A 27,568-nucleotide genomic window follows, 5' to 3' on the forward strand; every position below is an offset into this window, starting at 1 on the left:
CTGGAAGGCTGTGTGCTGTGCTATAAGAGAAGCTCATGCCTCTGCTTCCCCATCTTTGTTCTGTGGAGCCACACACAGGTGCCTGATACCTGGGCAAATGCTTACCTGCCCAGATCCGAAGGGCTGGTGCACCCAGAGTCGTGGCTAGGTTGCGTGCAGCACAAATTCCCACCTCTAGTTTCCCTGCTTTCCTCTTTTCCTAAGAAATCAGTACCTGAGCTTTTTCAAAATAACTGGAGAAGAAATGAGGCAGAAAGTATCTTTTTAGACACAATCCTCATTCACTCAGAAAACTGAGAAAAAAGTTCTAAGTGATAATTGATGTCAACCTGTAAAATTTTTCAACAGCTTGAGTGTCTTATTTTCTCTACAATATTGTCATCAACTCATAACCAAATATCACAAATAGGCAGCATAATGGCCTCATTAGGGCAGTTTCCACAGTGACCCACACCATCAACAATGGCATGCATCTGTCATGCATCTTCCCAGAAAGTCCTAAAATTCTACAGGAAAAACCTCTTGGAAAGAAAGTTTCGAATGTTGATGAGGTCCACCCATATAGTTAATCTCTTCAGGTGAGAAGCTATAAACATAAGACACTTCTTCGGTTTCATCCATTTTGTAAACTCATTTGCTGAAATGTTCTTCACAGTAATATCTGTGTTCACTGCATTGTTTCCAAGTATTTAAAATCCCTGAAGAAGTAAGTAATCCATGTGTTTTACGCCATTTCAACAGAAATGTCTTAGGCAATGTTTATCTTTGCTGCTTACAGATCCCCAAATAAGACAGCTTGCTTCATTAGTGAAGGCCCCTTGAAAAAATTCTCAAATTCTCCTTCGGTCTAACGCATGGTTAGTTATTGTACATTCATTTTGCGACTTTAAAAAGGAGCAATTGCAGAGGTGTCAAGCCACAAATAACAATGCTGTCTAACTTTGTTAGACCATGAAAACACATGGGTTATCCTTGCAAAAAAGCATATATATTTTTTAATTTATTGCAGTAGCATCTTGAATTACATCTATCATGAGAGAATATAAAATCTTTTTCATGTTTTTCACACACTGTCATAACTTATTATTGTTTTCCATTATCTTAATATTCTGCTGTCTAAGAGATGTAGCCCCTGGGTGACCTGGAAGTCTGGTGAAGCTAGTATGATCAGGGATATAATAAGACAGCGACCATCTATGGACCTTGGACACAATACTAGAGAGCATGACAGACACATGTGGGCCATAATGATGTTGATATTAATACGCTATTAATTCCTTTCTGACTCCAGTAAATCATCTCCACCTTGTCTAGGTTTTGCATTTCCAAATACTTGCCCTTTCTCTCTTAATAATTCTCCTTAATATCCCACATTCCTTTAACCTGAGGTGGAAAACTCATAAGTGGGGAGGGAAATCCTAAAACTCACTAGGTGACACAATACACTAAAACATTCCAGCTTGGGTCAGCAGACATGCTACAGCTGCAGACTCTTATGTTTTCTCTCTTTAGACCAAAGAGTTTATCTTACACTCATCATGTGTTGGTCTGTGGGCAGCCAAGACAACATTCAATGAGCAACCAGCAAACCCTCCCTTATGCTAGAATGCTTACTTATGGGGATACTAAAAACACTAGCTCTGTTATAGTTCTACTTGGAAACTTCAGATGCCTTTTCTTCTAACTCTGAAATTTTAATAAGATGGAAGAAGCACTTTCTGCATAATTGTTTATTTAAAACTAAATGCAATTCCAACCCAGAAGAGGCCTCTTTTGCACAAGACTAGCCAAGTTACAGATGAAGACAACAGGGTCTTAGCTGTCAGTGAGATAGCCCTCTTTGATCTTGGGAAATTCTGAAGGAATTTCTCATTTCAAAATAAGAATAAATATTTTTGGGTAAAGGGAGGAGAGAAAATTCTTCAGGTCACCTTCCATTTTTTCCTTATAAACAAATTACAATCAGTTGATCTCAGCCTAGCATTTTGATTAAAAATAACTCAAGATAGGACTGAAAGAAAACACCAAGAAGAGTGTTTTATCCTAATCTTAGAAAGGCATATTCATATGACAACCAGCATAAGAAGCAAGGAATCTGAATTACAGAAAAATAAACTTTAAACTGAAACTACTAATATAATAAATGCAGAGGAGACACAGGGCAGCAAATGCACAAATAAATGTATGTCTTTAGCCAGTATGTGAATGATACCCAAAACGGATGGTTTTCCATCTCAAACAGTCATAGAATAACAACTTCACAGTGTTTATTAATTGTTGAAATTGTCTAAAATAAGAGATTATATTTTCACAAATTCATTTGACACAGACACAGCTATAAGCACATGAGAAGACAGGCCTAAGGAAAAAGGTAAAACTAATTCACCTATGTCTGTATTTCTCAACTAAACAAAGCATCGATCCATTTATTATAAAGTATAATAAAACTAAGGACAACCATTGCATAATTAAATTGCCTCTGAAAGCCAATTATTGATTATGGAGAAAACCAAGTTTTACAACTGTATGTGTGTATCATATAAAGATTTCATTTCCTAATATAGATCATTCATTATTTATTTTGAAATGTTAAGAATTTACTATGTGCCAGTGTATCATTTGAATTCTCATATTTTAAACATTTTAAACTATAGGTTAATTTTCTGAAATTTTCAATTAGTGTCAGAAGAAGTTACAGAAAAAGGAATAACAAACATGTTTAAATAATTAAATGGTTTCAATGGCATCTCTGAATTTCTTTGATATTATTATCAAAATGTTTTCTTCAATTCTACTCAAAACCTTATTTTTTTGCCCTAAGTCTTTGTCAGCTTATTTCAGTCTTATTTTTACATGTAATATACCACAGAATTCTTCTTAGCTTCAAGTGATGCAATGTGAAAGGTGTAGAAATGCACACTGACCCTTAGCCTCTTAAATTTACAACAGGTCGGCCAGGCGCGGTGGCTCACGCCTTTGGGAGGCCGAGGCGGGCAGACCACGAGGTCAGGAGATTGAGACCATCCGGGCCAGCATGGTGAAACCCCTTCTCTACTAAAAATACAAAAATTAGCCTGGTGTGGTGGCAGGCACCTGCAGTCCCAGCTACTCGGGAGGCTGAGGCAGGTGAATCACTTGAGCCCAGGAGATGGAGCTTGCAGTGAGCCAAGATTGCACCACTGCACTCCAGCCTGGCAACACAGCAAGACTCCATCTCGATAAATAAATAAATAAATAAATAAATAAATAAATAAATAAATTTACAACAGGTCACTTTATCCTCAAATTAGCCAATACCATGTTAGAGGTTATACTGAAATTCTAACTATGAAGATGTAGAAAGCAAAAACATATTTAGTTAGTTATAATCCAATCTGTGCAATATTCATGATAATACATTTTTACAAGTTGAAAGTAATTCTGGATTATGCTTCATAACTTATGAAACCTTTGGTGGAAAAATTTAGTCTTCCCCATTAAAGGGAATTAAATAAGTTGCTTATAAAAGTGCATTAACTTGTTTGGCCCATGGGTTCATCATTAAGTGGCATGGAAGAACTAGTTTACTTGTGGTATCCAAGAGGCATGAAGAAAGACACCTCCAAAAAGTCCATTTTGATTCTTTACACTGGGACAGATGGAATGCATAGCTACCTTGTTCCCCTCTCACCCCTCAGGCTAAGGCTTGAGTAACTATCGCAGCTGTTTCCATGGCATCTTCCCATCACATGGGTACAAGGCACTGAGCTGCACAACAGGGAAACTACTTGTTTTCTGCCTGTTAATTTTTAGCTCTGAGATCTTTACACTCCACTGGAGAAAGGCTTTAATGTCTGAGACAGGGGGTCATTATTTGTTAGTTTAATTATTTATGTTCAGAACATTTGTTCAGTCTCTCTTCCATAGACCATTCTGAATCTAATAAAGGATATTAAAACACTAGAGATAATCTATAGCCTTCAATAAATCACTCCCAATTTGGAACTCCTTTGATGAATACTCCAGGCTACCATGAGGGAGAAGAAAAAAGTCAAAACCAATTAAAAAAAGCAACAACAATGAATTTGTAATAAACTCAGTTGATAGCTAACTAAAGTAAGCCTGTTTTTCTAACTTCATTAACATGAAAATAAATTTTATTAAGATTGATATCATGCTTTTTTGCACGATGAGTTACAGGAACATGAACTAAGAATAAAAATGATCCCTATGATAAAGAATCCTCATAATCATGTACTTTAGTACAAAATATGATTTGACATCAAGAAGAGCTATGGCTTGAGATTGCTCTTGTTTTCCTTTACCCCCTGTGCCCAGGCTTAGTCACTGTTTCAGTGATAATGACCATCCACTGAGGCTCTGCAGCAATAGAATCTAAAGTAACAAAACAGAGCCCATATCTCTGCAACAAATGAAATCACAGACTTAAGAAAAATAAACAGAAAAACAAAAACTTAAGTTGTTCATGTTTCATAGCCATACTGCCTATAACAAATGCCAGAACATATTTATTTGGTCCAATGTGCAATGCATTAAATGTGCTCAAACACAGGAAACACCAAGAAATGCAACAGGGAGTTAAAAAAAAAAAAAAGGCTGGGCGCGGTTACAGGCTCATGCCTATAATCCTATCACTTCAGGAGGCCGAGGTGGGTGGATCAGGAGGTGAGGAGATCCAGACCACCTTGGCTAACATGGTGAAACCCCGTCTCTACTAAAAAAAAAAAAAAATACAAAAAATTAGTCAGGCCTGGTGGCAGGTGCCTGTAGTCCCAGCTACTTGGGAGGCTGAGGCAGGAGAATGGCATGAACCCAGGAGGCAGAGCTTGCAGTGAGCTGAGATTGCACCACCGCACTCCAGCCTGGGTGACAGAGTGAGACTCCATCTCAAAAAAAAAAAGAGAAAAAAAGAACAAGGGCAATAAGAAAATAGGAAAGCATAATTACATAAAATAGAGTAGACACTTTTGAATCTTTTTAATATATGCCTACAAATACATTTTATTAATAGTGTAAATTTAATTTCCTCTGAGAATTTATTCAAAGAAGTTCTAACTGAGTTTGTGCTCAGAAAATGCCAGGATGATTCCTTACCGCAATGTATTTGGTGTTTAAAGTTCCCTCTAATTTACACAGCAAGACAACATTCAATTTTCTACACTTCTGCTTAAGCACATGTAAAAGAAACACACTCCTCATGAGATATGTTTACAAATATAAATGGAATAGTCACAGTGGAGCATGAATAAACCATTACATGGTTATTTCTCTACAGTGGATGCTAAAGAGAGAATCAAGTCCGCCATAATAAGAAATAAACTAAGAGTTGTGGTTAAAACATAATAAAAATCTTTTTAGATGCTTCTTTACTTTGCCAATTTTCTCATCCAAATAGGGATAATTAAATAATCTGGGACAACAAAATGTATACTGTGGCAGAACAAAAGAATCCAAGGTAAAAAAAAAGGACATGGCAGAATCTAAGGTCTTCGATAAATAATACTCAGATATTGCAAGGGGTATACAAAGAGTTCAAACACTGTCAAAGTCAGGTGTGACTTGTTCAAGGCACACAAAGATCGTACCAAGGGAAACCCAGCAGGACCAGAAAGCCAAAGTGATCAACTTATTCCTGTCAAATACATTCTTGGAGTTTCAAATGTGAACAAATATGCTTATTCTAAATTTTACTTCCTTCTGCAAAGTATTAATCAATTATAATTATTTTGTTAAATGAAAATCCAATGAGAGTCACCAAGGAGCAATACAAGGAAAAAGGCAGACTCACCATCTCTTCGATTAAGCCTTGAAAACCCCGGGCCGTGGCTGCTGGACAGCTCTGAGGAGCTGCTGAAGGATGACCTAGGCAAGGCAGAGGCCAGTGGGGCATCACAGTCAGCTGCCGGGAAAAATACCGTGATATGGTTAACACTCAGATTGCAGCTTGGGAGAAATAATAGTCCAAAAATATATATGAATATATTCTAGGATGTATGGCAATCATCACTCCTTTTTTAATTCTTTACAATTTTTAAAATTTACATTACAGTATAATTTACAGAGTAAAATTCCAGAGAATTTATTTGATGTTTTTAAAGTGTACAGCTCTATTCATTTTGACAAATGCATTCAGCCTTGTAACCTCCACCATAATGAAGACATAAAACAGGTCCATTAGCCCTCAAAGTTCCCTAATGTCCCACATTTTCTCAATTCTGCAAGATGTCTGGGTACATCACCCATCCAACACTATTTTAAACTCAATTTGATGCTTAGGTTCTTTAGGTACACACACACAGAGGTAGTGTGAATTCTGTGCCCAAACCTCAATAGCGACTAGAAATTCTCACAGTGCCCCAGCACAGAACCTGTGGGGGATGGGAAAAGTGAAATGCACCAGGTGTTCAGGTCAGAGTTACCTGCGTGAAGCCAGGACCCATGAAAGGCAACACCTGTAGTGATGAACTGGAAAAAGCCCACTCTGTAGACCCCTCCAGAGGGAATCACTGCGGGCTACTTGCCTACAGGAGATGGAGGCTCCTCCTTTTTGCCTGATAACTTGAGCATTGCAGGAACTTGCTCTGCCTTTCCAACCCACGGACCCCTGCATGTCACCCTCACCTCAGGGTGACTCTCTATTGCTTCAGCTCTGGTCTAAAAGAATCGCTGGGGGTTAAGTAGTGTTTGACCCAGATCATCTAATTTGTCCTAAGACCATAAGGACCCTCAGAGCCTTCTTGCTCCTGGTGTTCTCCACCGTCAAACTTGAGGAGCCCCTGGGACCATTCCCACCTTGGGTAGCTCTTTTCCTATGCGTAGCCATGGGTAACAGAAGCAACCCAGAGGTTACCTCTGAGTCCCGCAGTCCAATCCTGTAATCACTGTACTTTCAGGCATGTCATATATTTTCTCATAAAAAGGGTACCTCTTCCAGCATGGTTATTGATCTAATAATGTTAGACATAAGTTTTCTGTCACACATTAAGGTATTTCTGTGAAAGAGAAATGTTACACCTTGAATATATCATTAGATGATTCTGAACTGCATATTTTGTACACACTTTTTTTCTTTGTGAGCAACTTGTTAAGTCACAGAAAGAAGGCAACCAGAATTAACTAGATTGCTACGACTTAGCAAAATGTCAACTATGTTCAGTGAGATAGATAAGAGGTAATTCAGGGTCTCTCCTGATTTGTTTGGTTGAGTACGTGATACTGCAACAACAGAAAGAAAATTCAGTGCACATAATTTGCCTGAGTGAATATCATTTCATAAAGAAATAGTGGAATTATATCTGCTTTTCTAAAAGCATGCATTGCCATTAAGACAGCGACATGTCTTTAAGACATGACAAAAGAAAAACTCAGTAACTCATTGGGAAGCATCTATTCTACAATAGGGAGAACAGTATCTCATTGCTTGGTAAAACATTCAGAGTATTTGATATAGGAACATTTTTCTATATATTCCCCATAAGTGACAATGTCACATTTACACAGGTGAGTCAGACACTGGAATTTGTGATTTTTTACATACAAAGAGCAGCATAATCTAGCTAAGAAATTGCATTTAACATCTTTAGCATGAAGAGCACCCAATATTTTTACACAGCAAGAAGCCATTGAAATGTGCAGAGCTGTTAAGAAAGGTTTGCTTTCTCTACACTTTCCTTAAATGTCCCCCTCAATGTTTATGCCACAAGACAGGCTTTCTTGATTTCCCCAGCACACAGGCTCTCTGGATAACACTGTGCAGTCAGGATTCTCAGATGTCAGCAAATATGCTACAGAGTGGGCTAAGAAAAATAGATAAATACGAATCCAACTGGCTACGAACTTTACTTACATTTTCTAAAAAGGCATTTTAAAACTGTGAAGCTAAAGTACAAGAAGGCAACTAAGGCTCTGCTCCATCTATAGACAAGTCCCACATGGCCCACGAGTGGTCACAGCAGGATCCAAGAAGGAAGGACATCATCCAGGGAATAGTGCCTCCTAAGCCTGTCTGCCTGATGTTATTTTCTCTCTATTTTCTGGGAAAGAATAAAACAAATCCAAGGACATCTAAAGTAGCATTGACATTTTTTGGATAAAATCTCTTCCTACATTAGAAAAGCATGATAGCTGTTCTCATGATGCCTCTGTCCTGCAGTATCATGCAATACATGAAACAGCACTGGGCGTTTCACGTGTCCCTGGGATTCCTGGCTGACATGTCTAACTCTCTCTGTGGAATCATGAGCTCCTGAAGGCACAATAAAAGTCCTTCCCAACTTCGTGTGCTCTATACCTAGCGCAGAATCTGAAAGATAGCACATGCTCAATAAACTTCAACTGAATATTTACTAAATACGTAAAAGAGAATTATCATTAACCAATACATTTAATTAAACTTAGTCTTCCTAAGTTAGCAGAGTACAATTTATTAAAGTTCAAACACAAGAGGCCTAGAGGTATCAGATTCACATCTCTAATAAAAATAATAACCAGATCTCAAGAGAAGATTCTAAATAGGTGTAATAGATAATATTGTTATTCTTTCCCTTGGTTTCTCCCTAATTAACTTTCCAATTGTGTGTTTCACGAGTTTCAGATGATTTCCAATAGGATTAAGGTCCAAATATAAATCTGTAAAGACAGCTGGAAACAAAATTGCTGAAATTTTCCATTTCGCCTTTGGAAAATTCAAGAGTCAATAGCATCTGTCTGCCAAAGAGTCACCTTGTAATGAAGAAAATTTCTGGCACAGGCTTGAATAAATCTTGCCCTTCAGAAAGGCAATAAATTCGGGCGCGGTGGCTCACACCTGTAATCCCAACACTTTGGGTGACCAAGGCAGGTGGATCACGAGGTCAGGAGATCGAGACCATCCTGGCTAATACGGTGAAACCCCGTCTCTACTAAAAATACAAAAAATTAGCTGGGCATGGTGGCACGTGCCTGTAGTCCCAGCTACCCAGGAGGCTGAAGCAGGAGAATCGCTTGAACCTGAGAGGTGGAGGTTGCAGTGAGCCCAGATGGTGCCAGTACACTCCAGGCTGGGCGACAGAGAAAGACTCCATCTTAAAAAAAAAAAGAAAGAAAGAAAGGCACTAAATTTTATAAAATACAAGAACATAAGAACATATCTGGTACCTAAGTTTATTGTTTTTTCCCTATCATTTTGAATTCTGTGAACACTTTCTTTCTAGAAAGAACTGTACACTACTGAGTCAGAGGGGAAAATACAGTGGGCACCCCACAAGTGTTACAGGGGCTGGATCTCCATCTTCCTCAGCTTATTTGGAAATCTGGTTAAGAGTCACTATATTTCCATGTGCTTGGCTCAATACAGAGGGTTCTAGGGTCTTAATGTTACAAGTATTGATTATTTCATATTTATTCTCACCATCTAAAGGCAGAGATTCATTGCTACATAGGTGTATTTTATATTATTGTTCTCCTAGAAGATCATGGTTGAAAATGATATAAAATGTTTTATTCAGGGTTATTTTATATCTGTTCAAAAATGGTGGACTTCCTTAAAAATCACCTGTGCTGAACTGGGTAACAGCTGGATTCATATCAAAACTTGCAGGTTTGAAGAAGAGAAGTATTCGGAAAATGCAGAGAATAAACACAGTTTGGGTTGGTGACTTAGCTGAAGGCTCAACAATGGTTGAGAGAGAAGTAGAGATAAACCCATAGGGGATCCCACCTGCCACCTTCCATGCAGCCACCTCAAGTGACAACTTTAAAGATGCACGCTAGACCAGAGGATTTTTGGCTTGCTGCACTTCCCTAGGCTTGTTGATTTAGTCTCGGCGATTAGCTCTGCCTAGGTTCCTCTCTCCCCACTCTATGGTCTTGATTTGTCCCCTGACCCCTGCCTGGCATCACTCTTAGCTTCCCACTTCTCCTTGACAAGTATTCCCAGCATGCTTTGTGGTTCCCAGCATGGTGCCTATGAAGGGTTTGGGACAGAAACCATTTCTTAGTATTATGTTCACGAAAGACAGCAGAAGATTAAAATTAGCCTAAGGGCTTCCTGTATACAAATCAACATTGCATTCACAGATGTGCTAGTTTATGACAATTTTTACCACATGAATATGAAATGATTAAAAAATCAATTTGAGGAATTGCCCTTACCTAAGACAGAGATGATATACTTTTCAAAACAGCATTTCATTTGAGTATGTTAATTCTTGTACTTATTTAATAAAAGTGTATTGAGCACCTACCATGTGCAAAGCATTATGGGGCATAAAGAGAGACATGGTTCTAGGTTCAAGAAGTCCAGAATCTAACATGGGAGGGAGATGTGTAAATATCTGTTATAGGAAATAAACAGAAGAGCAAAATATTTAGATACTACTATTTATTCCAAAACACAGGGAAGCATCTTAATTGCTTAGGAACAAAACCAGCCTCTGAAAGAGCAAACACTACTAGGGAGAGATGCGTATAAAAGTGCTTCTGGAAAAGATAAACATAAACCATACATTTTCAAAAAGCAATTCATTATTCTGGGATCTGATAATAAGAATGAAAAAAAAAAGAATGCATGGATAATACATGGACAGATTTTGTCCGTATCTGCAGAGGAAATGGGAAAAGCCAAAAGGGGGGCGACAACTGATCCTATGGGGAGGAGCTTTACATTCAAATGAGGACACCTCCTGGCATCTCCGGATGGAGCTCTGAATTCATTACAGTATTACTTAAAGGATTTTATTAAAAGAGCAAACCACACTGCACTTGTGGTTGAATGCCTTTATCAGAGATGAATCTTACATGTGTTAGGACAGGCTGACAGTGGCTCCCAAAGATATGTCTATGCCCCAATCCCGGGACCCTGTGAAGGTTACTTCAGAAGGTGAGGTTCTCCAGATGTGATCAAAGACCCTGAGATGAGGAAATTATCTTGAATTATCTGGCTGGGTCTTAAATACCATCAGAACTGCCCTTGTAAGAGAGATAAAGGTGAGGATGAACAGAGCCCCACACAAAAGAGAAGAGGGTGTGAAAATGGAGTGAGGCACCCACAAGGTGAGGCACACGGGCAACCACAGGAAGCCAGAAGAAACGAAGAATGGATGTACCCCTAGAGCCTCCGTAGGGAGTGTGGCCCATCTTGATTTTGGACTAGGGATACTGATGCGGAACTTCTGGTCTCCAGACTATGACAGAATAAATTCTTTTGCTTTAAGTCAGCCAGTTTATGGTCATTTCTCACAAGGGCCATAGGAAATGAACACACTGTTTATATGGAATTACATATTGGATATTTTAGGGGAAATGCAGGAGAGTTCCACTGAAAATACGATTAACATCCCTTTGAATCGCACAGATACTCAATTCCTTCTGAGAAGGGCTTCGTGATGCTAAGCCACTCTGCCAGGCTGTGGCTCTCCCCATGCTTGCGGCTGCACTTGCTCCTCACTGTGAAAGGAGCTAACCACTGTGTCGGCGGAACCTAAGGATGGAAGGAGAGGGGAAGGGGCCACCGAACTGCTAATATGAGGGGACGGCACCTTAACCAGCTTCAAATTATCAGAAAAACACAAAGCCTACTATTAAGGAGTTCAACAGATGGTTACTGTGTTATCACAGATGTATAGAAAACCTCTTTGTTCTTAAAAAAAAAAAAAGAAAAAAAAAGATTCCTGTCCTTTCTCAGACTGTCTCGATTAGGTCAAATTCACTAACTCCACAGTAGGCTTCTCTCTGGTCCCACATATTGAGTCAGTAGGGAGCACGGCCTCGGGAATCGAATCACAAACAGGGAAGGGGGTGCCCATACCTTCTTCAGGCCACGTCTGGATGTTCATCTGGATACGGCGCTATTCCATTCTTCCCATTTCATCACCTGTCTTTTCAGTTCTTAATGTATCTTAACATTATCTTAATGAGAGGTTAAATAAAGCTTTTATTTAGAAGGTACCGAAAGTTCATCTAGTTATGAATCTGAATTGATCTGTGCATTGCTATCTAGAGGGAATGCTTTGGAAAAAGCACATTTTACTCACAGTGAACATAAGCAGTGATGGTCAATGTAAAAATCTACTTTTTTCCACATAAAAACTTCTGTTTTACATGGTCTTGATCTCCATTCGATTATCTTCAGTCACTGTCTTCCCTACATCTCGCTCCATGGGGTCTGAAGGGGGCTCACCCTACCACCTGGGGCCAGCACGGGGACACGACTCAGGCCTGGCAACTGAACGCCATGCCTGTCCTACTGGAAAGGACTAGTTCCAGGATGGTCAGGAAGCCCACGCTGAATGAATGGGAACAGAACCTGGGACTTTTGAATGAATAACAGCAGAACCTGGGTCTTTCGGCTTGAACTCGGGAGAAATACCCATTCATTCATTCAACAAATATTTGTTGAAAATCTATACTGTGCCAGGTGTGCCCCTATGTTCTCGGGATATAACCGTAAACAACAGAAAAAGTCTCTGCTCCTGTGAAGCTTATCCTACTGAGTAGAATAAACAAATAAAGGCATAATATCTGTAGAACTCAACATTGCTAAGAACAGAAATAAAGGAAAACAGTCACGCTTCAAAGCTGGTAAACGGTATGCCTGAAGCTACGGCATAGACAGAGCTGCCCAAGAATGAGGCCAGTTGTAGATGAAAATAAAACTGCAAGAAGGAAAGAGGCAGACTGCTGATGAAAGAATCTGATTGCCTAAATTCAGCCTGGCTTCAATCAAGACACTTTGGTTCCCTTTATTGTTCAAGCCTATTTGATCTTAGATTTTGGTCACCTGAAACTGAAAAATGCTCAATAAGTATACTGTCCTGAGCCCCCACCCTTATCTTCCCTCTACAGCCAATAAATTGCCAAGGATTATGTACTTTTTGTGTGTATATGGCAGCTTTTCCATTATCATGATCATCATCTCACTGTAGGTCCTCATGTTAACGACCTAACTAATCCTTACAGCCAATGTTTACTTATTGACTGTCCCCAGCCACACACACACCTTACATATCACCAGGGCAGAAATGGTTTTAAACTATTGCTGAGTGCAAGTCACACAAACAGCCATATCAACCAGCTCCAATGGATCCCCACTGCACCTGTCCTGAAATTCAAATTTCAGGTCCTGGCATTCAATTCCTTCCATCACCTGTTTCCTGTCACTCTCTGCACTACAGCCGAATCCCCTACACATTTCTCAGATGCGCTTCCTCCTTTAATCGGAGTGGTCTTCTCACTGTTTCCTGAATGCGGGATGCATGCACCAACGCTCCTTGACCGCTCACCCGATGACACTGCAGCCCCTCCTGTCTGCGAGTTCCCATCACTTATTATCTTCAAGGCTCAACTCAAGTTTTGTCTCTGCTCTGAAGTCTTCTCACATGTGTGAAGGCCCCAGTAAGGCTTACTCTTCTGAAATACTGAGGTCTGTCTCAAGGAAAATGAATTACACCTCTGGAGAAGGAGCAGCACCTCACTCACGGGGAGCCACACAGCAGCCATGTGCGGCGGCAGACGGGGATGAGAGGGAACAGGAGAACCTCACTCCCGAGAAAGGAGCCTTGCCTGCTGACTGATGATTCTGGGGTGAGGAAGAGACTGGCATGACCAGCTGATGAGTGTCTGGTTCCCGGGACATGACAGACAATTCCTACAGTCTACCTGTGGGAACAGATGAGGCTTGGAAGAAGACACATAGAAACAGGTTTAAATTCTATAAATTAGAATTTACAGGGGGTAGGAGATAGGGGTTACAAGTTGTCTCTCCTTCCAGATGACATTTTGACTTGTTAAAGAAAACCTAGCATAGGAACATTGAATACCTCCTGACATTGGTGTTTTCAAAGGACTTACGGCACTACGAATATAAAGTTATAACAACAGCATACCAATTTTAACATACCAGGACCAAGGACTTTATTCTATGAGAACTACAAAAGACACAACACAAATGAAGACCTAGAGGAAAGTTTACATAGTTTTTTTTTTTTTTTTTTTTTTTTTTTTGAGATGGAGCCTCGCCCTGTCGTCCAGGCTAATTTTTTTTTTTGTATTTTTAGTAGACACGGGGTTTCACCATGTTAGCCAGGATGGTATCGATCTCCTGACCTCATGATCCACCTGCCTCAGCCTCCCAAAGTGCTGGGATTACAGGCATGAGCCACCATGCCCGGTCAAGTTTACATAAATTTAAGCATCTTAATTTGATGATCTACTCTACGGTCATTACAACAATAAATATAAGAATGATTTAAACATGTGGAGAGATGAAGGAGATGGGATGGGAAAATCTGCATATGAGAAGATAATGGACAAAGAGATCTGCTGGATTGAGATGAGATAATGGGTGTTAAATCCAACAAACACAGCTCTGGAAACACAGAAGGGATTCAACATAGATCAGCTCCTTTTCCCTGAGGAAGCTGGATAGATGATCTTGTTCTCTTTCCTTTTATTTCTAAATTTCTTGCTATGTAGTTAAATTATACTTCTGTGATAAATTCAATACCTATTTTTAAACTATAGATTTTTGGCTAAAGTATATAATATGAGAATAAGACGAACCTATTTTTTTGAGACTTACTGCTAAGTACAAAGAGAGGAAACCAAATAACAAAATTAAGTCCTGCAGAAAGACATCAGACACGACACAGAAAAAATACAACAACACAGGTGCACATAATTTAAAAAGAAAATCATGTGGAGATGTCATCACTAATAATTGTTATTACGAATGTATCCACAGCTGTGGGAATATAAGTGATAAAGATGAGCTGTTAATAAAGAGCAATAAATGATCTTTCCGCAGGTACAAAAAAAATAGAAAAAATGAATAAGACCCAGTATTTGACAACACAAGAGGTGACTATAGTCAATAATTACTTAATTGTACATTTTTAAATAACTTAAAGAGTGTAATTGGATTGTTTGCAACTCAAAGGATAATTGCTTGAGGGGATGGATACTCCATTTTTCTAGATGCACTTATTTCACATTGCATGCCTGTATCAAAACATCTCATGTAGCCCATCAATATATACACCTACTACGTAACCACAAAATTAAAAACTAAAAAAATTAAAAATAATAATTCTTTCTATGCATCTCTAAGAGTTGACAGAATTAGGGTCTGAATGAGAATATAAGGTATGAGAAGGATATGGCTTCTTCCCAAGACATGTTACAGAGGGATGGAAAGAAGACTGCGTTCAACTTATAACGTCTTAAAGGGACCTCATGACCTCACAGGCCAGAGCAGGCTACGGAGCATCTGGGAACTGAAGAAAGAGAACTTCAGTGATACTGATGTAAGGGTTAAGAGATGCACTCCAATTGCATTCTGAAGACAGATCCCAGCAAGACCAATGACATCAGCTAGATTTTTTTCAGCCCAAAGTAATAAACCTGCAAATTATCAGAACTTGTTCACTACTCCGTACTTGGCTCTAATATGATTAGTAAGGTGGCAGTGTCAGAATCCTTGAGAAAATAATAACCAGAACATCTTAGAATTTATTGTGCCCAAGGAAGGAGCCCTGTCAATAGACAAATGTTTATTTGAGACATCAAAAAAGATAATTTTAAAACTTTAGGAAAACAGCAGGCATTATCCCATGGCAATATGTTTTATGTCTGAATTTCAACTCTATTATTTCAAGCTATGTGTGTGACTTTAGAGGCAGCTTTAACTTCAATTTTTTAACTTAAAAAGATAAGAGTATTCAGAACACAATGGGAAATGTTACATAATACTACCTTGTAGACCTCCGAGCAACCACTATACAAAGAGACACTGTTGTTATGATTGAGGACAACATCGTTCATCAAATGTGAAAAGCTACCCAAATGAAATCCAGAAAAAAAATGTTCCACTGAAGAAGAGAGAAATGGGCAAAGTAACCAAGGAAATAATATTTACAGTGAGGCTGGGCGCAGTGGCCAAGATGGGCGGATCACGAGGTCAGGAGTTTGAGACCAGCCTGGCCAACATGATGAAACTCCATCTCTAGTAAAAATACAAAAATTAGCTGGGCATGGTAGTGGGCACTTGCAATCCCAGCTACTCGGGAGGCTGAGGCAGGAGAATCACTGGAACCTGGGAGGCGGAGGTTGCAGTGAGCCAAGATTGTTCCACTCCTCTCCAGCCTAGGTGACAGAGCAAGACTCCATATCAGAAAAAAAAAAAAAAGGAATACTTACAATGAAAAGGAACATTAAAAGGAGGCAAAATAAAGCAAAGTTAGTTAAAGCCCAGAACAAATTAAGACTTTCAAATATTGCTAAACGCAATCAAAGAGATTTTTTGTATACTCATAAGAAAAACCAGAAGAAGCTGCACTATTTTGACAAAGCTCATAAGGCTAAGAAAATAGACAGGTCCAGTTCCAAGACGGTCGAATAGGAACAGCTCCAGTCTACAGCTCCCAGCATGAACGACGCAGAAGACAGGTGATTTCTGAATTTCCGACTGAGCTTTGGTGACAGTAGTGGTTCTCCCAGCATGGAGTCTGAGATCTGAGAATGGAAAGACTGCCTCCTTAAATGGGTCCCTGACCCCTGAGTAGCCTAACTGGGAGACACCTCCCAGTAGGGGCTGACTGACACCGCATACAGCCAGGTGCCCCTCTGAGACAAAGCTTCCAGAGGAAGGATCAGACAGCAACATTTGCCATTCCACAATATTTGCTGTTCTGCAGCCTCCGCTGATGATACCCAGGCAAACAGGGTCTGGACTGGACCTCCAGCAAACTCCAACAGACCTACAGCTGAGGGTCCTGACTCTTAGAAGGAAAACTAACAAACAGAAAGGACAACCACACAAAACCCAATCTGTGCATCACCACCATCAAAGAACAAAGGTAGATAAAACCACAAAGATGGGGCGAAACCAGAGCAGAAAAGCTGAAAATTCTAAAAATCAGAGTGCCTCTTCTCCTCCAAAGGAACGCAACTCCTCGCCAGCAACGGAACAAAGCTGAATGGAGAATGATTTTGACGAGTTGAGAGAAGAAGGTTGCAGATGATCGGTAATAACGAACTTCTCCTAGCTAAAGGAGGATGTTCGAACCCGTCGCAAAGAAGCTAAAAACCTTGAAAAAGGATTAGACGAATGGCTGACTAGAATAAACAGCGTAGAGAAGACCTTAAATGACCTGATGGAGCTGAAAACTATGGCACAAGAACTACATGACGCATGCACAAGCTTCAGTAGCCAATTCGATCAACTGGAAGAAAGGGTATCAGTGATTGAAGATCAAATGAATGAAATGAAGCGAGAAAAGAAGTTTAGAGAAAAAAGAGTAAAAAGAAACGAACAAAGCCTCCAAGAAATATGTGACTGTGAAAAGACCAAATCTACGTCTGATTGGTGTACCTGAAAGTAACAGGGAGAATGGAACCAAGTTGGAAAACACTCTGCAGGATATTATCCAGGAGAACTTCCCCAACCTAGCAAGGCAGGCCAACATTCAAATTCAGGAAATACTGAGAATGCCACAAAGATACTCTCCGAGAAAAGCAACTCCAAGACATGTAATTGTCAGATTCACCAAAGTTGAAATGAAGAAAAAAATGTTAAGGGCAGCCAGAGAGAAAGGTCGGGTTACCCACAAAGGGAAGCCCATCAGACTAACAGCAGATCTCTTGGCAGAAACTCTACAAGCCAGAAGAGAGTGGGGGCCAATATTCAACATTCTTAAAGAAAAGAATTTTCAACCCAGAGAATTTCATATCCAGCCAAACTAAGCTTCATAAGTGAAGGAGAAATAAAATCCTTTACAGACAAGCAAATGCTGAGAGATTTTGTCACCACCAGGCCTCCTTTACAAGAGCTCCTGAAGGAAGCACTAAACATGGAAAGGAACAACCAGTACCAGCCACTGCAAAAACATGCCAAATTGTAAAGACCATCGAGGCTAGGAAGAAACTGCATCAACTAATGAGCAAACTAACCAGCTAACATGATAATGACAGGATCAAATTCACACATAACAATATTAACCTTAAATGTAAATGGGCTAAATCCTCCAATTAAAAGACACAGACTGCCAAATTGGATAAAGAGTCAAGACTCATCAGTGTGCTGTATTCAGCAGACCCCGCTCACGTGCAGAGACACACATAGGCTCACAATAAAGGTATGGAGGAAGGTCTACCAAGCAAATGGAAAACAAAAAAAAAGCAGGGGTTGCACTCCTAGGCTCTGATAAAACAGACTTTAAACCAACAAAGATCAAAAGAGACAAAGAAGACCATTACATAATGGTAAAGGGATCAATTCAACAAGAAGAGTTAAATATCCTAAATATATATGCACCCAGTACAGGAGCACCCAGACTCATAAAGCAAGTCCTTAGAGATGTACAAACAGACTTAGACTTCCACACAATAATAATGGGAGACTTTAACACACCACTGTCAACATTAGACAGATCAACGAGACAAGTTAAAAAGGATATCCAGGAATTGAACTCAGCTCTGCACCAAGCAGACCTAATAGACATCTACAGAACTCTCCACCCCAAATCAACAGAATATATATTCTTCTCAGCACCACATCACACTTACTCCAAAATTGACCACATAGTTGGAAGTAAAGCACTCCTTGGCAAATGTAAAAGAACAGAAATTATAACAAACTGTCTCTCAGACCACAGTGCAATCAAACTAGAACTCAGGATTAAGAAACTCACTCAAAACTGCTCAACTACATGGAAACTGAACAACCTGTTTCTGAATGACTTCTGGGTACATAACAAAATGAAGGCAGAAATAAAGATGTTCTTTGAAACCAACGAGAACAAACACACAACATACCAGAATCTCTGGGACACATTTAAAGCAGTGTGTAGAGGGAAATTTATAGCACTAAATGCCCACAAGAGAAAGCAGGAAAGATCTAAAGTTGACACCCTAACATCACAATTAAAAGAACCAGAGAAGCAAGAGCAGGCCGGGCGCGGTGGCTCACGCCTGTAATCCCAGCACTTTGGGAGGCCGAGGCGGGCGGATCACGAGGTCAGGAGATCGAGACCATCCTGGCTAACACAGTGAAACCCCGTCTCTACTAAAAAATACAAAAAATTAGCCGGGCGTGGTGGCGGGTGCCTGTAGTCCCAGCTACGTGGGAGGCTGAGGCAGGAGAATGGCGTGAACCCGGGAGGCGGAGCTTGCAGTGAGCCGAGATCACGCCACTGCACTCCAGCCTGGGCGACAGAGCGAGACTCCGTCTCAAAAAAAAAAAAAAAAAAAAAAAGAAGCAAGAGCAAACACATTCAAAAGCTAGCAGAAGGCAAGAAATAACTAAGATCGGAGCAGAACTGAAGGAAATAGAGACACAAAAAAACCCTTCAAAAAATCAATGAATCCAGGAGCTGGTTTTTTGAAAAGATCAACAAAATTGATAGACCGCTAGCAAGACTAATAAAGAAGAAAAGAGAGAAGAATCAAATAGACACAATAAAAAATGACAAAGGGGATATCACCACCGATCCCACAGAAATACAAACTACCATCAGAGAATACTATAAACACCTCTATGCAAATAAACTAGAAAATCTAGAAGAAATGGATAAATTCCTCGACACATACATCCTCCCCAGACTAAACCAGGAAGAAGTTGAATCTCTGAATAGACCAATAACAGGCTCTGAAATTGAGGCAATAAGTAATAGCTTACCAACCAAAAAAAGTCCAGGACCAGATGGATTCACAGCCCAATTCTACCAGAGGTACAAGGAGGAACTGGTACCATTCCTTCTGAAACTATTCCAATCAATAGAAAAAGAGGGAATCCTCCCTAACTCATTTTATGACGCCAGCATCATCCTGATACCAAAGCCTGGCAGAGACACAACCAAAAAAGATAATTTTAGACCAATATCTTTGATGAACATTGATGCAAAAATCCTCAATAAAATACTGGCAAACTGAATCCAGCAACACATCAAAAAGCTTATATCCACCATGATCAAGTGGGCTTCAGCCCTGGGACACAAGGCTGGTTCAATACATGAAAATAAATAAATGTAATCCAGCATATAAGCAGAACTAAAGACAAAAACCTCATGATTATCTCAATAGATGCAGAAAAGGCCTTTGACAAAATTCAGAGATGCTTCATGCTAAAAACTCACAATAAATTAGGTATTGATGGCACCTATCTCAAAATAATAAGAGCTATCTATGACAAACCCACAGCCAATATCACACTGAATAGACAAAAACTGGAAGCATTCCCTTTGAAAACTGGCACAAGACAGGATGCCCTCTCTCACCACTCCTATTCAACATAGTGTTGGAAGTTCTGGCCAGGGCAATCAGGCAGGAGAAGGAAATAAAGGGCATTCAATTAGGAAAATAGGAAGTCAAATTGTCCCTGTTTGCAGATGACATGATTGTATATCTAGAAAACCCCATTGTCTCAGCCCAAAATCTCCTTAAGCTGATAAGCAACTTCAGCAAAGTCTCAAAATCAAGATTTTGTATCTTGATTTGATACAAAATCAATGTGCAAAAATCACAAGCATTCTTATACACCAATAACAGACAAACAGAGAGCCAAATCATGAGTGAACTCCCATTCACAATTGCTTCAAAGAGGATAAAATACCTAGGAATCCAACTTACAAGGGATGTGAAGGACCTCTTCAAGGAGAACTACAAACCACTGCTCAATGAAATAAAAGAGGATACAAATGAAAGAACATTCCATGCTCATGGGTAAGAAGAATCAGTATCATGAAAATGGCCATACTGCCCAAGGTAATTTATAGATTCAATGCCATCCCCATCAAGCTACCAATGACTTTCTTCACAGAATTGGAAAAAACTACTTTAAAGTTAATATGGAACCAAAAAAGAGCCTGCATTGCCAAGTCAATCCTAAGCCAAAAGAACAAAGCTGGAGGCATCATGCTACCTGACTTCAAACTATACTACAAGGCTACAGTAACCAAAACAGCATGGTACTGGTACCAAAACAGAGATATAGAACAACGGAACAGAACAGAGCTCTCAGAAATAATGCCGCATATCTACAACTATCTGATCTTTGAGAAACCTGACAAAAACAAGCAATGGGGAAAGGATTCCCTATTTAATAAATGGTGCTGGGAAAACTGGCTAGCCATAAGTAGAAAGCTGAAACTGGATCCCTTCCTTACACCTTATATAAAAATTAATTCAAGATGGATTAAAGACTTAAATGTTAGACCTAAAACCATAAAAACCCTAGAAGAAAACCCAGGCATTACCATTCAGGACACAGCCATGGGCAAGGACTTTATGTCTAAAACACCAAAAGCCATGGCAACAAAAGCCGAAATTGACAAATGGGATCTAATTAAACTAAAGAGCTTCTGCAGAGCAAAAGAAACTACCATCAGAGTAAACAGGCAACCTACAGAATGGGAGGAAATTTTTGCAACCTACTCATCTGACAAAGGGCTAATATCCAGAATCTACAATGAACTCAAACAAATTTACAAGAAAAAAACAAACAACTCCAACAAAAAGTGGGCAAAGGATATGAACAGACACTTCTCAAAAGAAGACATTTATGCAGCCAAAAAACACATGAAAAAATGCTCATCACCACTGGCAATCAAATGCAAATCAAAAACCACAATGAGATACCATCTCACACCAGTTAGAATGACGATCATTAAAAAGTCAGGAAACAACAGGTGCTGGAGAGGATGTGGAGAAATAGGAACACTTTTACACTGTTGGTGGGATTGTAAACTAGTTCAACCATTGTGGAAGTCGGTGTGGCGATTCCTCAGGGATCTAGAACTAGAAATACCATTTGACCCAGCCATCCCATTACTGGGTATATACCCAAAGGATTATAAATCATGCTGCTATAAAGACACACGCACATGTATGTTTATTGTGGCACTATTCACAATAGCAAGACTTGGAACCAACCCAAATGTCAATCAATGATAGACTGGATTAAGAAAATGTGGCACATATACACCATGGAATACTATGCAGCCATAAAAAATGATGAGTTCATGTCCTTTGTAGGGACATGGATGAAGCTGGAAACCATCATTCTCAGCAAACTATCGCAAGGACAAAAAGCCAAACACCGCATGTTCTCACTCATAGGTGGGAACCGAACAATGAGAACACATGGACACAGGAAGGGGAACATTACACAACAGGGACTGTCATGGGGTGGGGGAGGGGGGAGGGATAGCATTAGGAGATATACCTAATGCTAAATGATGAGTTAATGGGTGCAGCACACCAACATGGCACATGTATACATATGTAACAAACCTGCACGTTGTGCACATGTACCCTATAACTTAAAGTATAATAATAATAAAATAATAAAAAATTGAAAAGTTCAGTGTTCGAGTTCTCTCTTTGTCTCTTGGCCTCTGCGATGCCTGCAGAAACCCAGTTGCAACCCATTTATTCATATTCCTCTCCTTAGAGCCAGGAGTTAGCACCCCAAGGGCAGTGCTGAATCCCTGGACAGGACTCGGGATAAATGCATTCCCCCTGCTGTCTCTCAGAGGCACAGCTGTGAAACACATTCTGCCGGCTTCCTGAGAGCTTCCCAGGGAGTTCACGCCCCAGTTGCTCACAGAAGTGACCAGCTCAATGACACCCCCTTTTGGTGGGTTTTTCTTCTCTATTCCATTCTTCCCTCTTTTATGAGCTCACGTTCTAAAAGAGGCTACCTGCACAAACGCCCATCACAGGCTCAGCTTTCTAAGAAAACTCTGGCTGGGACAGTGGACTTCCCAGAATGGAATGTGGGCGGTATTCTAAAATACTAAATAAAATGCAATAGGAAAATCAAAGGGATGAATGTCACATGGCATAAAGAAGGAGGTAGAGGACATCTGCCTAGCCTGCCAAAAACAAAACAAATTGACAATCAACCCTGGCCACCCAGGAGATGAGCTCTGTCACAGCAATTCTTCCTCATATCCCAGAAAAGAGAAGAAGAAATGAGGACAGTAGAATCAACTGTGACATCCAAAAAAGGAAGGCTGCCCAATCTCTTCTCTAGAATGTGTCAACTGTGATTTATGAAATGACATATGCTATTTTTATATTGCAATGTTTATCTATAGGTAAGATCTCACTATTTCTTATATCATGTTATAATTATATTCATGAAGAAGATGACCATTGCACAGACAAGTACACTGTGAAGAACCGTGAGGAGAGATTTTACCCTACTTGCAAGCTAACAAATGAGTCTGCCAGTTTGTTTCACGGTTGCGGCAGAAGACTCCTGGGTCAAAGCAAAGGACTGTATTACTTACAGCATAGCAAACAATATGAGCATCAGCATATTTGCATCAATTTCCTTGCCTCCAAGTCCTCTGGGGGAATATGGATGGGCACAGATGGATGTGTGCACACGCAGTGGGTTACATGACAAGTGAGGAGCCCTGAGCTTAGGGAATTCAAAGTTTTCTATGGGCAGCAGGCATTGCTTGCCCTTTGGCAACACTGCTGAAATAAATCTCTTATAGTTCAAGATGTATTGATAAGCGTGTTAAAGCTTATTTTTATACATGAAGAATAACAAATTGTTATTTTCTATGGTTATTCACAGTATCTCAAAATCTATGTGATATTTTACTAGCTTAGTTTTATTATAATTTTAAAAGACCATTTGGGTTCCTTTGTTAGTTGACAAGAATAAAAAGAGATAAATCAGTTACTTTCTTAAAGCTAAGCAACATCATTTTCTATTGAGGAACCCAAAACTTTCCTAACTTTTACAAATGTTTGTAAATTGTAGGTTCTGTGACAGCCTGTGCTATAAAATTTCATAAGCTTATAAGAGCTTTCTTAACACAGCTGTGGACTTTTCTCCTGGTGTTGTACAGCAGTTCAAATTAGCACAAGAATCATAAACCCTATATTTGAACAGCTATATAATATTATATATTTTCCCATTTGATGTTGCATTACTTTTTCTACCAATCTTCTTACAATAAATTCATAATTATCTTAATTATAGCAAATGTGAAGTTCTTGAAGATGAGAATCATCAAACATATTTCTATTACAGAGATACATTCTTCAAAAAGTCATCTAAAATAGAAACCCAACTGGGAGACACCTTAAAAGGTTATCTGCCACAACAGAAGCTTTGCTTAAAATACTGTTCTCTTTGTATTTGTGTTAATAATTGATTTGTCTTTGAAATTAAATTAGGAATCTACTATATCTAGTGGTCTTGAAATCAAAGCCCCCTCCCCATTCCTTATATTCACTGCTGTGTTCAAAAAGACCTGTCCAAAGCTGGGTTAAATATAGGATGTCTGAGAGACACCCTTCTTTCATAGTTTGAGGGTAAGCATGTAGCTGTATGTGTGTGGAGGGGTGGGTGGAGGAGGTTAGCTGTATCAGGGTAGGCATAATACTATATTTTAAATCCCTCCTTCTGTTATAAATGTAAGCTGAAAATAGTCTCTGCTCCCAGCGGCAGCAATCATAAACTCGCTTAATTCTGCCTGTAATTTAATTTAATTTAACATGTGACATTGAGACAGTGTTTCTTTTAATTCACATATAACTTCTTCCTCACCCACCTTCCAGCCAAATAAACACATACTTATAGAAAAATGTGACTGTTTTCCTGGGCACCCCAACAATTCAAATGTCCCTAAAACACCAGGTTCAATTTAAACTCTATTAGCTTGTCTGAGGGCTAAGATATCTAAAAATCCAAGACAAATTAACATTTGCGAATATGGAGGCAGCTCTGATTGAACAGATATCTAAAACTGATAGGTAATATTTTAGATCAAATCAGTCCATTAAGTCAAAGACTAATTCAACTGTTTGTTCAGTTTCCAAAGAAATCCTTCCATTTTGGTCTAGTGTTCCATAAACATTGACTTTACATGAAAAGGACAGTGAAGAGATCTCTTGAACCAGCCAGAAAGTTGAAGCTCAAGGTTGTAGAAGATTTGAGCTACCAAGTCCAAGCCTCCTAAAAGATTCCCAATATGTATATATATCATTTTCCTAACTCTACCTTTGCCTAAGAAACAATGACATTCAATAAACTTTTTCCATGGGATTTAGTTAAAAAATAAGTCAAGGAACTACAAGTTATATATTTCCTGGAAAAATATACTATTATACATATATATTATATATTGAAAAGTCCGTAAAGCATATAAAGTATAAGCATATACTGAGTTATAAGGCATAACTCAACATGTTGATTTTAACCTAAAATTTTCTTAAGGCCTCAATTGCAAATGCTTTAATTGCCAATGGTTCATAAACACATCTGTGAATCAGAAGCAAGTAATATCCTCTGTTTTTATACTCTCAAAAAATGTGATTATACTTAATCAAAAGTAATTCAAACCACAGCCCAGGCAATACATATTAGACCATGTCTTCTTGGTAATTTAATTCTTAGCAATAATTTTAATTGCTGCCTTATTAAGTAGGTATGCTACTTAAATTACAATCCTGTAGTTATAAGGTTAAAACTATTTTAAAATCTCAAACGTTTTTAGATTTCAATCACTCTTCGTATTATTATAACAAAAATGTTCATTAACTGGAACACACGGAGTATCATTTTTTAGCCCCCACTTTATGATATTTTTGAATTTTTATTACCAGAGTAGTCATTTCATTATAAAATTTTAACCAAGCTAAGCATATACTCCGCTTTTTAGAAAACTAGATTTACTGCAGTCCTGTTAAGGCTATCATAGTAAGTAATGAATTTCACACTTGTCTTTTATACAGTACCACAACACATCAAGCAGATACACGAAATCCTTGACAAAAGACATTTAAAACAAACAATTCCATGCTTTATACGTCAAGTGGAAAAGGAATATTTTTTCTACAGTGACAGAGCAGACTTGACATGTGCACAATCATGTACAACCAAGCGTTTGCAAATGTTCTTACAACGTGGAGCAACCGGGCCTAGGGACAAGCAACCTTTCAGCTAAGAGTCTCATCAAAGGTGCGGAAGCCCATTACAGAAGACCAGATAACAGTCAGTCTGACGGGTTCATTCAGATATTCAAGCTTTAAAAAGTACTTCGAAGACTGATACAGATGTCCTAGGCAATAAACTTCCCAAAAAGAATGGGGAACAATCCCAGTGCCAATTACATCTTTGACATTCAGAAATCCAGGCTAATTTGATTTAGAGACATACATAAATGAACTGTTATTTCTCATAATTGTTTTTTTTCAGCCTCTTTATTTTTAATCTACACCTCTTAGGTAAAATGCATCAATTTAACTACATTTACTTATTCTGAGTTTTTCTATTGGTCCATGTTTCCTTTAAACACAATTTTGAATGGTTTTTTAAAGTAACCATTTGATTTTGAAACAAATTTACAGAAAACATGGAAGAACTATGCTAATATGCTGCATCACCCCTGAATACTTCAATGTACATTTCCTACAACAAAGATATTCTCCTATATAACCATAATATGATCATCACAGTCATCATGGATAAAGTTCCAATATTTAATCCCCAATCTTGTTCAAGTTTCACCAATTCCCAGTCATGTCCTTCATAACATAAGCATTTAATGCAGAATAGTATTTAGTTGCCTTGTTTTCTTAGCCTCTGTCAATCTGGAATGCCTCCTTCCTCACTCCACTCAACCTCTGACAACTTGCTATAGGTCACCACCAGTGCTGTCTCCTGTCTCTCCAGGTCCCCACCCTTGCTACACTGTGGATGCTTTCCTTACCCTGCTGGTTTCTGAATGCTCTGCCATGGTCCTGGGCCTCCCCACTGCCCAGCATGGATGCCTAAGCTGAACTGAATGACCTTGGACTGAATCGTTCAAAAAGAGAAGGGGAGAGGAAGAGGAAGAAGAATGCCAAGTAATTTGATTTTTCTTTTTTCATGATCAAACCAATGTCTTGGAATTGATTATTATTTCCATGGGCTATTTACGCTCCGTACTGTTTGTATAGAGTTTGGTGAAAATGAATAAAGGCAACTGAACTATATTTTTTGGGGTTTTTTTGTTTTGTTTTGTTTTTTTGAGACAGAGTCTCACTCTGCCACCCAGGCTGGAGTGCAGTGGCACGATCTCAGCTCACTGCCTTCTCACAGGCACCTGCCACCATGCCCTGAAATTTTTTCATATTTTTAGTAGAGACGGGGTTTCATTGTGTTGTCCAGGCTGGTTTCGAACTCCCGACCTCAAGTGATCCACCCACCTCACCCTCCCAAAGTGCTGGGATTACAGGTGTGAGCCACCGCGCCCGGCCTGAGCTCCATTTTTTATAGAGTACCATTTGACGCTAAAATTAAGAGTCTGTTACTCATCTGCAGAATCTCTCTTTAAATGGTATTACTAAAAGGTCCAAAATGAAACATCTGTAAAAATAATTATTCCTACACTCTGTGAGATCTCTTTCCTGACACATTTCACATCTAAGTGAGTTTCCTATCTAACCCACACACGCACTCTATAGTAGGCTTACCCTTCTTTCCCCAGGCTGGCTGGCGAACTTGCAAAACATAACCATTTAGGGGAAAAAATTGAGGCAATTAAAATTAAAAGTGTTTTAGGCTAAGTAATAAATAAATTAACCCACT

The 27,568-nt window shown here is 39.2% G+C and overlaps 1 protein-coding gene across 3 annotated transcripts in view; it reads right to left on the reverse strand.

Annotated features, from left to right (window-relative positions):
• Window positions 1-27,568, reverse strand: part of CNTNAP3C (contactin associated protein family member 3C) — a 152,036-nt gene that overhangs the window by 121,121 nt on the left and 3,347 nt on the right. For all 3 annotated transcript variants that reach the window (XM_063695526.1, XM_063695527.1, XM_063695525.1), the window contains exon 2: window positions 5,789-5,899. The gene's annotated coding sequence lies outside the window, so the exon portion shown is untranslated. The remainder of the gene's footprint in view (window positions 1-5,788; window positions 5,900-27,568) is intronic.

This window comes from Gorilla gorilla, chromosome 12 (genome assembly GCF_029281585.2).
Source record: "Gorilla gorilla gorilla isolate KB3781 chromosome 12, NHGRI_mGorGor1-v2.1_pri, whole genome shotgun sequence".
Taxonomy (NCBI): Eukaryota; Metazoa; Chordata; class Mammalia; order Primates; family Hominidae; genus Gorilla; species Gorilla gorilla.